This window comes from Myotis myotis, unplaced genomic scaffold (assembly GCF_014108235.1).
Source record: "Myotis myotis isolate mMyoMyo1 unplaced genomic scaffold, mMyoMyo1.p scaffold_m19_p_10, whole genome shotgun sequence".
Lineage (NCBI taxonomy): Eukaryota > Metazoa > Chordata > Mammalia > Chiroptera > Vespertilionidae > Myotis > Myotis myotis.
The window spans coordinates 15,769,182-15,780,255 of NW_023416314.1; the positions used below are offsets into that span (position 1 = coordinate 15,769,182).

Sequence of the window (11,074 nt, forward strand, 5' to 3'; positions counted from 1 at the left end):
AAGGTTAAGTCAATTTTTCCAAAGTCACACATCTTTTAAGTACAGTGGGGCCTTGACTTACGAGTGTCCCGACTAACGAGTTTTTTGAGATACCAGCTGTCTCTCAGCAGATTTTTTGCATTGAGTTGACAGAGTAATTTGAGTTAATGAGCTCCTTAATGAGCTCCTTAACGAGCTCGGTCTCGGAAGGAATTCAACTCGTAAATCAAGGCCCCACTGTATTGAGATTAAACTCAGTGCCTGTTTCTGTTGTACGCCTCTATTAACATTTCCAGGTGTGATACTGAGGGGAGTCCACGTCTCAAGTACTGCCATTGCTAATAGCCTGAAATCTGAGTGTTTACAATTGTTTACTTTATTTTGAAAATATTTTGCATTTCGGAACTAAGATTTGACTTCCTTAAATGTCTTTAAAGGAAATGAAACGTCATTTATTCGTTATCTACAGTTTCCTCTCTCACCTCTGTGGTTGTGGAAAATCCGATGGTGATTCATAGATACCAAATCAATTTCAAAGCGTTTACTAAAGGTATACAGCACTCTCCTCCCTGTCCCAAGGGCGTGGTTCACAAACTCTTCATAAGGAAATCCACAAATATTGTCTAGAGTTGAGGCCAGACAACATGACTCACATTATTTAGTGACACTTTATTCCTTAAAATCTTATCAAATTATAAGAGATTGTAACTAGCTTCTTTAAACTTATGTGTTAATAATGTCAATAGTATAATAGCATTCTAATTGAATATAGCTACTTACAATTTAAACTGAATTTGGGTCTAAGTGATTTTCCTGTTTAATTTAGCCATCAATTAAGTAATTTTTGAGCCACTGCATAAATTCAAGAATTAAAAAATAATTCAAAGTAGTATGCAGCTCACAGAAAAAACAATTATGAATTATAGGGAAGCTAGGGTCACAGAGAACTAACTCTCTTTAGACAACTAAAAAGAAATCTCTGGACCTCCTCCTGATGAATTATATCTAGATTAGGAAGTTGCTTGTGCATATATTTGTTGTATATGTTTTCCTGAAACTCAACCATGTGTGTCCTAATAAGTCGATTGCATGTGTATTGCATAGCAAAGAGCAGATAACGCACTTTATAACAGGGAATCTAGGGTGGGCTAGTCTGGGATGGAAGAGTGGTTACCTAGCTCAACTAGGTTACCACCATTTGTCTTCTATCTCTATGGCTCTAATATCCTTTACCCCCCAAATCATCGTTAGAACATAGCAGTTCAATGCAGATCAGAACTGTTCACAGGAAACTGGTGAACCAGTGCTCAGTGTTAATCTGCACTGAGGAACACAATTTTGAGGTAAAAACATGATTATTAGAGAAACATATCCAATAATCTATATATTCCTTGAGAGATACCTACATGAGAAGTGTAACCAAGAGCAGAGCTTTCCTAATCTATTTGGAGACAGAACAAAGGGTTCTGGGTGATCTTACAGGATGATTCCGTTAGACCTGGTCTGTTCCTTTTTCCTCCCTCACAGACCAGAAACCCCATGCAGAAAACACTAGATATTGCTGCAGACAAATTTGCCTATATGTCAATTATTACTCTGTTAGAATTATATAAATAAAATAAAATTATAAAACCCAACAAAGAACAAGAGAGTGGGGGGAGGGGTTCATTAGCAACTGAGAGATTTCAATGAATTACTGAAGTGAACAAAATGATAATACAGGTGTTTCAGTACTTGTTTCATAAAATTATGTATTTAATACGCATATTTTATTATTTCAAACATGTTCAGAATTTATAATACCAAAGAAATTTTTGAAATTAAGTAGTTAATGCATTTTAAATTTAAAAATTTATACCCAACGTGGATACCCCGGGAGGTCACTTTCCCCGGGCTCTGTCCAGGTGGCGCAGGGGAGCGGAGGGCTCTGCCCCGTGATGTACAGTCCCTTTCCACAACGTTGGAGAGAAAGCCGGGCCTTGAGTCTGCGCCTGCATATTCCTACAGCTTCTCAGAGTCCTGTGGACGATGACTGAGGAGACAAACCATGCAGGAAACATCTAGAAAAAGAAAAAAAAAGAAAAAAAAAGAAAAAAGAAAGAAAGAAAAAAGAAAAAAAAGGAAAGAAAAAAGAAAAAAAGAAAAGGAAAAAAAAGAAAAAAAGAAAAAAAAGAAAAATTTATAAACATATTATAGAACATTAAATTATTAACACTTGTCAAGTATTATCTTTGTAAAATAAAGTTTCAAAATAAATTGTTAAAATAAGGTATTTTAAAAATATAAATTATTTTCATATTCTTTAATTTTACCATTTACAAATGAAGGTTTCTTACACAGAATTTCCTGTATTAATTTCAACATTCTTATCTTTATATCCTACATTTGGGGAGCAATCCTTCACTTTGCTATCATGAGTTTGGAGACCAATTTAATAATTTGCTCCCATTAATTGTATGAGGTCAGTAAGGAGGAATAATAATAATAAAATAATTTGAAAAAATTATTTGCATTTTTAATTTTATTTCATTTCCTGGGTTATTTATTATTATAATGTCACTATAATCACTTTATAGTATTTTTTTTTTTTATCAGAAAGAAAGAGGTGGAATTACGGGTGGTGCCCAGTGTAGTTCAAGGAAGTGTTCACTGTATATGAATGTTGCCCATCACTCGGGACAGCAGAAAGTAGGTTGGAAGATATGTTTACTTAGATCTCATCCCCAAGTCATCTTTGAACACTACTGGTTCCTGATTAATGCCTAAGTTTGGGGGTGGGTCATCTTAATTTTTGGAATAGTGCCCTGCCTCCATGTGAATCAACTGACTAGATTCTACAGTAAGATAATGAGTAGTGACAGAGCAAACGGTTTCAAAACCATTTATTTAATCTGGATATGACCAAATACCCTGGGAGCAAATGAAATATTAGGATGAATGTCTCCATTTCTACTAGTTATGAAATGTACTTGCCTCTTCAAGCTGAAAGAACTTGGAAGTCAGCCAAAAACTCGCAGGTGTAGGACTTTCCAAAATGTGTAAAGCATTGGAAGAAAAAGAGATAAAATTCTATCTTTAACCTCCTGCTTGATCAGTTTCATCAACATCCATGTTTGTGCAAGAAAGGGTGAGATCTACTTAATCATTTGTGCTTGTCAATGTTTTGGAAATTTTTGAAAGAAATTTGGTTTTTGGAAAAAATTGGCACGTATTCTAAGCAATGCTTTGCCAGGCGAATGGCTCATTTCCTACATCTGGATTATATTATCTCATTTAGGGTTGGATTCATGGTTAAAATGGTTCCAGTGGCAGCAAAGTGATTAAATGGGTTCTCAAATTGAAATAAACTAGTAGTTCTTTTGGGGACTTGCTGGGGGAAGTTTTCCCAGCCTACAGTCCTGTCTAGTTCTGTTCGTATCTTCATCTAGGTATCAGGCACAGACTCACTCAGATTCTTGGCCACTCCCTAATAAATCGGAGTAAATGCAAGAAGACAGTGCTTGGCCCTCTGTTACTTCAGAAAAATGCCACTTTCTTTCTAACCTACCTCCCTTCCTCCCTACCTTTTCTCCTTCCTTCCTTTCCTTCTCTTCCCTCCTCCCTTTCTAGCCTCCTTCTAGCCTCCCTCCCGGTGTCTCCCTTCTTCCCTCTGCCCTCTTTTCCTTCCTTCCTATGTCAGAAGGCAAATTATAAGTTCCCTGTTGCTTAGCCAATTTTAAAGGTAAAGTTCCCACCAAAAGTACATACTATATTTAAGGTCATTAAGCAAGGTGCGAAGCCTTTGTTTTTATGTGTAAACTTTTACTTTGGACAAAAGAATGTGTTATCCTTGGTCTGTCCTTGAGCAGAAAGTAGTGCAAACAACATAGGGATAAGAATCATATGCCAACATTGGACTCTATAAGACCAATTTAACGAGGTTCAAAAGATCTCCCTCCAGCCTCCCACCCCCAACTGAAGGTCTCTACAGACTCCTCAGCGACAGAGGCAACAGTGTTTGTGCTGATCACCTTTCTGTTGTAGACTCTTGCTGTCTCTGGTCCCTCCCAGTCCCCTCATCTACCGCCAGAGAACAAGATTGCCTCATCAAGGCGGAGAGGTAACAGCCCACTCCTCTTGGTTTTCTAATTTAGTATAGTTTCTCCATTTAATGGTCATGAATGTGTGCTTCTTTGTAGCACTATTTGCAAGCCTTTTATCACCTTTCTTTGAGATCAACACATGGCAGAAGAGAAATCTGAACTCCTGGGGAATAGACCCCAGCATATGCAAGCTTGCTTTATTCTACAAGCAAACTGCCAACTGGATTCTGGAACTTTAAATCTTATGAAGCCATTTAGTTGTGGGGTCCCTGGTATGGTGGAGTATACAATATTTCCCTAAGAGAATGAAGTGTCTAACTGATAACTTGACCTGCAGGTGAAAAGGTGGCTCATAATTTCTCCTTTGTACAATGTGTAATGTTACTTTAGCTGGCAGAATAAGCTTTGGCAGATCATATACTTATATGTTAAGTAGTTTTTGGGGGGCGGTGGGGGAGAGTAATACATAGTATCCTGGACTATCCTATTCAGAAGGCTGAGATTCAAATCCTAGCATCAATGTTCTCTCTTTGTGTGATTTTGAGAAAGTTTCTCAATATCTTTGAACCTGTTTTCTAATCTATATTTATAAAAGGCTAATATGCAAAGTGTCTCCTTGGGAGTTTGATCGCTTGCTATGATGTGTGCTGATCACCAGGGGGCAGCGCAGAATGAAGGAAGGCCCCAGCCGGCAGCCAGAAGGCGCTAATCGATGCTGATTGACACTGATCGCCGGCCAGGCCTAGGGACCCTACCTGTTCACGAATTTCATGCACCAGGCCTCTAGTGTAATATAAAGGGCCTAGGTTAGAGAATCTCTGGAGGTCCTTTTGGGGTCTATAAATTTATGTTGTGCCCAAGTAACATTCTTGTGTGTTCCAAAGCAAGCCTTATCTCTGTTACTTGAATACTGGATTAGAAAATCTTCTCCAAATGGCTTAAAATATCTTAGAAAAAATAATCTTTTAAATTAAAAATCTGATAGAGAATTAATGGCTTTGTTCTTTTCCTTGTAATAATTTTCAATGAAAATTGAATTTTAAGGAATAGTTAAAATCAGTTGGCTTTTAACAATGGTAGCATGGTGCAGCAGATCATTTTCAGGCAAATTTTGGAAGTTCAAAAACAACAAATATTGAACTTACATTATTAGATGAAGAAGATTCTTTCTCAGGTGAGATCCTAAATCACAACTCAAGCAAAGCAGAGGATTAAGACATGAGATAATCCCAGCAAGAAAACTATAGATAAGCACCTTGAACCTGACCTTTATTTGAACCCATTTATTTATCCATTTGTTCGCCCATTCAACACATTTTAACTGAGTACCTAACATGTGTCAGGCTTGCATAAAATATCTGGGGATATAAAGATGAGTAAGAAACATTTTTGCATTCAATCTGAAATACATCAGAAAGACACTTCTATCGAATGCCTTTTAAAGGCTACTGATATAGGTAGATATTTTATAGGTAGATATTTTACACAGTGTGCATACATCTTATTTAGCAAAATGTTGGAGAAAGGAACCACTTATTGTCTTTCTGTGCTAATATTTAGTTTTACTTGAAAGGCAAATCAAGTTGGAATGCATAGATAATTCTTTCCAAGCATTTATGAGCTTAATGATTCTTTAATATACTTTTACAATAATATTTTCTTTAATCTTGTGCCTCAGAACTCTGGGATTACCAATTTGATCTTTTAGTGTATCACTTATGTAGCATAAGCTGAGTATTAATTTATTAGTTGAACTCAATGATCTCTTGCCTTGCACTCCAATAAAATTAAAACTACATTCAGATATTTTATATCAAGTGGAATTTTACACCCTTATTCAAAATTATTAATGTCTTATAGTTTTTAAATCTTAAGTAATCATAGTGCAGTTTCATTTTTTAAACCAAGAATACTTGTAAACACATAAAAATTAAGGCTGTCACTAAAGAAAATTTAATATACCATGGTTAGATTTCTGATTCTCTAAAATAAAATGAACCATCAAAAGGATAGATTTAAAAAGTAAAATAATCTTTAAAATGTCACATTTAAAATTCACAAATGTTGCTGAGATGCCTCCATGTTTATGTGTTAGTCAGAATAGGGAATTACGCTTTCAGATCTTTCCCCTGCAACTGTGGACCATGCTGTTTAAGAAGCATTCAAGGTTTGGAGCAATAAGACCCAACTCATTTTCCTAGTTTTCTGGGATGCTGCTTACATCATGATGTTCTTTGGAAGCCAAGGTAATAATGATGCAAAGATTGTCTTTTTTTTTTTTTTTTTCCTGCCTCAGATTTATTTGTACAAATAGCACAGGAGGACACCAGCCTCATGCAGACAAACAGCCCAGGGATCGCACTAGTCCTTGCTAATATGCAAATTGTCCCCTAGGGATTTCGACCGGGAGACCAGGAGTTTGATCGCTTGCTATGATGTGCGCTGACCACCAGGGGGTGGCATGAAACATGGCAGGCGACCAACAGTGGTGGTGGGCACTGAGGGAGTGAGGGAAAGAGGAGGCGGGGAAGCTGGGAGGCAGGGAGGTGGGGAACCCAATCAGCCCTGATCGCTGATCAAGGGTGCAGCCTAGGGACCCTACCCGTGCATGAATTTCATGCACTGAGCCTCTAGTTTTTCAATATGCTCCACCCGAAGGGATAGGGTCTGTTCTTGATATAGGTTTTGTTCTTGACAATTTTCCCAGTTATTATCTGAGATTTTTTTCCCTTTGAAAGGATGGCATTTTTTAAATCCTCACCTGAGGATGTTTTTCATTGATTCTAGAAAGAGATAAAGGGAGAGGGAAAGAGAGAAACATTTATGTGAGAGAGAAACATCAATTGGCTGCCTCCCATACATGCTCTGATTGAAAATCAAACCCAAAATGTGGGTATGTGTCCTGACTAGGAATGGAACTGTGACCCTTAGGTGCATGGGACAACGCTCTAACCAACTGAGTCACACTGGCCAGCGCTGAATTTTTTTCCTTTTGATAATGTGGAGATTTCTCCCCCATTTGGTGGGTTCTTTGGACAGCTGGCTCATGCCTTTCCTCCTAGTGAGGGTCAGGGAGGCGATGTTCACTTTGATGATGATAAAGTTTTGAAAATAACTCCAAAGGTAAAAGTGAATGTTCTTCCATTAGGATTGGTGTCATCCTCATTCCTGAACCTGCATAATCACTGACCTTGAAGAGTGGTCAAAATTACAGAAATAACCCATTTAGGAGACAATTGCTTTTTATCCATTATATATATATATATATATATATATATATATATATATATATGTATATGGTCAAAACATTGAGTTTTCTATCTCATACTCCCAAACAGCAATTAAGGCAATACAACAGAATCAACTAAAATACTTAATATATATATTGATTTCAGAGAGGAAGGGAGAGGGAGAGAGAGATAGAAACATCAATGATGAAAGAGAATCATTGATTGGCTGCCTCCTTCACGCCCCACAGTGGGGTTCGAGCCCGTAACCCGGGCATGTGCCCTTGACCAGAATCGAACCCAGGACCTTTCAGTCTGCAAGCCAGCACTTCTATTCACTGAGCCAAACTGGCTAGGGCAACTAAAATGCTTTTTGAGGTCTTGGGAAGTTGAGCTGACATCACAGAGATTGTGTGGTAACACTATAAAGTTTCACTTGACCCAGTTTTTTCCCCTGTGGTTGAACATATACAAAGTTTACCAACTGCTGAATATTTAAACTTCAGGGAGGTGGAATAATTGATAGTGATTCACAAATAAAGCATATTGTCACGTATTAAGACATAAAACAATGACCTTTATTTCATGCTTTGCTGCTTTATATTATATTTCTACTCTTCCCTAACATGTTGACTAAATATTATATTAAGAGGTAGTCAACACAGGCATTAAATATCTATCTACATTCTCTCTACTTTTTTATTAGAAAAAAAATGTGTCACTTGGACCCTGAGCGGCCATAGAAAATATGTCCCTCATAGGAATGTAATGATCATTAAAAAAGCTTGCTGTAAAAGCTTCCCAAAGGTGGAATTAGGAGGGTGTGTGTGCTTACACCAACTATATGCTAATACTTTTGTTTGCTAAGTACTTTCTGCCAGAAGGCTTGCCAGAGTCCACAAGAATTACTGTTGACACGTTTGTTTTTTTATGCAAATGTTGCTACTTACTTTAAAACAACCTAAAGCCTCAAGCCTGAATTGCCCTCATGTGTCCATGATTGCTTGCAACTCATAAATTCTTTTTATAGTGCCAAAAGAAAATTTGGTTAAACTCCATTATAATTCAGATTTTAATCTTTTGTAGTTAGTGTACATTAAGCATTAACTATTTGCCAGGTGCTTTGGATACTAATAATATAAACAACAACAAAAGCCAATCTAAGCAATGCATATGCAATTCACATAATCTAATTAATGGCATCATATTTATATATTTATATATAATATATCCATGAAGATATACATTAAATTACATAAGAAGATTCAGTAAGTCAGTACTGGTTGCCAGTGGAAAATGTATTACCATTTTCCCATTTTATTCCTCAGATTGTCAACTGGTATCAGTCAGGATACAACCAGGAACCAGAAACCACTTTGATATTAAACAGACAATTAAGTTCCACAAGTGATAGAAGATCTAGGAAGATAAACAGAAAAGAGTGACCTGATCCAGACATTAGCAACACCAAAAGCCCCTAGATTACAATTCAGATTTTAATCTTTTGTAGTTAGTGTGCAGTAAGCATTTTGCAGCTCAGCTTTCCCCACCCTTCTCCTTGTTTCTGATGTTCCAGCACACGTTTCCTTCTGTTCCCTGGACAGAAGCTTGTTTCCACCCAGAGCCCCTCTAGTCCCTGGGGCTAGATGAACACAGGAAATAGGTGATGAAACCTGAGTGATGTGAGAAGGGGGAGCTGCAACTCATGATGGGGCTGCCCAGGGGGAGCTGAGCTGGAGACAGCCGGGGCTCCCAAGGAAGAGAGGGAGGCACACGAAAGTCCTGGTTCCCCTGCGTTCTCGTGCCTCCGTGCTGCCCACTGGCTGAACTTACCAGTTGGCAGGAGGTCCCAGGAAGAGTAGTTGGTAGTAGTTTGGGTTGGAGATGGGGAAGTAAGATCTTCAACTTCACATTAAAATGAACCAGTGACACAGGGAAATACAGGGCAGTAATTTGAGGGTAAGAATTAGGAATAAGCCGTAATATATGATCTGAAGACTTTTTCCTACTGCATTTTAATCTAGACATCAACCTAGAATGCTAATGGTTATTCCGTTTTTTAAAAGAATTCAGAGACAATTTGGAGCAAATCAAGGGACCGTGTTGGGTGATTATTTTCTTACTTCAGATCCAAAAAAAGGGGGGGATCATTTAATGGCTCAAATCCAGAGAAATGTAATCAAGACTTCACACTTTGATGCCATTATGCAGTTACAAGGAAAATAATGGTTTCTTTATGGACACATAAGTAAAATTTTGGACTTGATATCTACTTTGGAAGGTATGCAGTGGAATAGCCTGGAAAATAAACCCCAAATTGACATTTTGCAAATTTTGCATCTCAGCTTTCCCCACCCTTCTCCTTGTTTCTGATGTTCCAGCACACATTTCTTTCTGTTCCCTGGACAGAAGCTTGTTTCCACCCAGAGCCTTTGTGCCTCCCATTTCTTCTGCCTGGACTCATACCCTGCTCCCAGATGTTCAAATGGCTGAGCCTCCCTTGTCATTCAGGTCTCACTTTTATAGTAAATATATCTCTTTGGAGAGATCTTCCTTGACATTCAACTAAGAGTGTTCATCTTCTCAGCCCTGCCTCCAATAATTCTATAGCAGCACTTAATTTTATATAACTAATAACATTCATAGCTACACCAAATTACCTTTCTCCAGTGTCTACTTTCTCCTTATTCTAATATGTAAGAGTCCTTGTCAATATTGTTCATGTAATATTTCCTGCGCCTACAAGAGAGCCTTGCACAATAGTTTTCCTGAGTGCTATATAGGTTAGTTATTTGAATTAATGAAAAATATCAGATGTCTATTAAGTTTATTAAGATGTTGCAAATGCTCTCCAATCATTATGTCATTTAACCCTCATATCCTATATAATAAAGAGGTGATATGCGAATTGACTGTCACACCCTCACACAAGATGGCTACCACAATATGGCCAGCAGGAGAGGGCAGTTGTGGGAGATCAGGCCAGCAGGGGAGGGCAGTTAGGGGTGACCAGGCCTGCAGGGGAGGGCATTTAGGGGTGGCCAGGCCTGTAGGGGAGGGCAGTTGGGGGCAATCGGGCTGGCAGGGGAGCAGTTAGGCATCGATCAGGCTGGCAAGGGAATAGTTGGGGGTGATCAGGCTGGCAGGCAGAAGTGGTTAGGGGCAATCAGGTGGGCAGGCAGGTGAGCGGTTGGAAGCCAGCAGTTGCAGATTGTGAGAGGGATGTCCAACTGCTGGTTTAGGCCTGATTCCATAGGGGTCAGGCCAGCAGGGGAGGGTAGTTGGGGGTGACCAGGCCTGCAGGGGAGGGAGGGAAGTTGGGGGTGGACCAAGCCCACAGGGGTTGGGCCTAAACCAGCAGTCAGACATCCCCCGGGGGGTCCCAGATTGGAGAGGGTGTAGGCTGGGCTGAGGGACACCCCACCCCAGTGCATGAATTTCATGCACTTGGCCTCTAGTCTACATATATAAAAGCCTACGCAACTGAACGACCGGTCGAGCAGTGAATTCCTTTCTATAATTTTCTGAAATTAACTAACTAGAGCATATAGAAAAATTTAAATTATTAAGCATAGCATTATTAAGATGTGTTTTCTGCAGTTTTGAGTTTATTCTCAATTTTTTTATTAATTCAATGAAGAAAGGCAAACTGTGGAAGATAGGTTACCCCAATGCATTAAATATGCCTTTTTTGTTTTGTTTTGATTTCAAGAAAAATGATTTTAAATATATAATGTTACATGCAATATACATTAATATTTCAAGAAAAATGATTTTAACTATAAT

General features: G+C 38.5%; 1 non-coding gene across 1 annotated transcript; it reads left to right on the plus strand.

Annotated features, from left to right (window-relative positions):
- Nucleotides 1–1,837: 1,837 nt before the first annotated feature.
- Nucleotides 1,838–2,041, plus strand: LOC118665542. The gene has a single exon (XR_004970653.1). It is a non-coding gene; the product is annotated as a small nucleolar RNA SNORA73 family (small nucleolar RNA).
- Nucleotides 2,042–11,074: the final 9,033 nt, after the last annotated feature.